We start from the raw sequence: 1516 nt of genomic DNA, 5'->3' as shown, positions 1-1516 counted from the left end.
GGGGCCTCGGAAGGCCCAGTGGGTTTGTTGAGGTCATAGTGGAGCCTCCATGAATGGGATTAGTGCCCTTGTAAGAGTCCCCAGCGTGCTTGGTCCCCCTATCTGCTCCCCGCCTCTCTTACACGGATGGGAGGAGAGGGTCCTTTGCCAGAACCCGACGCATTGCAGACTCTCAACCTCCAACTCCGTGTGAAATAAATTCCAGTTGCTTGTAGGCCACCCGGTAGGTGGTACTTTGTTCTAGGAGCTCACACAGACTAAGGCACCAGGCAGGGAGGGCCCCAAAAACATAGGGAAGGGACTGGCCACCAGTGGAAGGGAGGGGTGACAAAAGAGAACCTCGGATGTCTGCTTGTTACTTAACAAAGAAGAAAAGGAGGTGAGGGGAGATTTTTTGGAAATGATTCCTTGAATGATCCCAAACTAATGGAACTCCATTCCTGGATGTCTCTGCATAGACGTGTATGTTCATGAACATGTGAGTACTCGGTTATTGTGCATCTAGGAATTAGCCTTGCCCAAAGAGAGATCTGGCCTTTGTCCTGGGCTCCTGGGAAGTGACCTCCACACCCTTGGAATGTCCTGCCTGATTAGAGTGTGTTTATGTGGAAGCCCTGGGCCACAGCAGATGATCTGACATGATTGATGGTGGGTACTTTCTTTGGGCCACATGTCATCAGCTTAGCTCTAGAGAGACTGCAGATTGAGGTCAGCCATGAGCCACCAACCAGGTCTACACCTCCCAGATCCTATAAAAGCACTCGGCACAGGGGCACCTGGGTAGTTCAGTGGTTAAGCGTCTGCCTTCGGCTCAGGTCGTGATCCCTGGGTCCTGGGGGACCTTCCCTGCAGGGAGCCTGCTTCTCCCTCTGCCTGTGTCTCTGCCTCTCTCTCTGTGTGTCTCTCATGAATAAATAAAATCTTAAAAAAAAGAAAGCACTCAGCACCAAGGCTCAGGTGAGCTTCAGCAAAATTTTGTCTATTATTCACGTTGCTGCCAGGAAAAGTCCATGACTCCACTGGGAGAGGACATCTGGGCACTTCGTGCCTGGAGCTCTCCTGGACTCTGCTCCACGTACCTCCTTTCTTGGCTGTTTTTAATCTGTGTTCTTTTCCTGTAATAAACCACGACCGTGACTGTAATAGCTGTCGATGTGGTCCTTCTGGGGTCCTTCTGGGGAACAGTCAAACCCTAGGGTCTCTGGGATCATGAGGGACTCGACTTTTCCTGCCCTTCCAGCAGGGGAAGGCAGCCCCAAAACTCACAAAAAAGCAACATTTGCAAAACTGGTAAGTTGAGCTTCACCAGAAGGGATGATCTTGCTAATCGACTCCTTCAGCTATGTTCACATAAAGCAAACAGAAATAGGATAGGGGGAGCCTGGGTGGCTCAGTTGGTTGAGTGACCGACTCTCTTGGTTTTGGCTCAGACCATGATCTCAGGGTCTTGAGATCAAGCCCCAGTCAGGCACCATGCTCAGTGGGGATCTGCTGGAGATTCTCTCTCTCCCTCTGC

This window comes from Canis aureus, chromosome 29 (assembly GCF_053574225.1).
Source record: "Canis aureus isolate CA01 chromosome 29, VMU_Caureus_v.1.0, whole genome shotgun sequence".
NCBI lineage: Eukaryota > Metazoa > Chordata > Mammalia > Carnivora > Canidae > Canis > Canis aureus.
The sequence above is the reverse complement of the archived record's forward strand: the minus strand, read 5'-3'. Positions refer to the sequence as shown.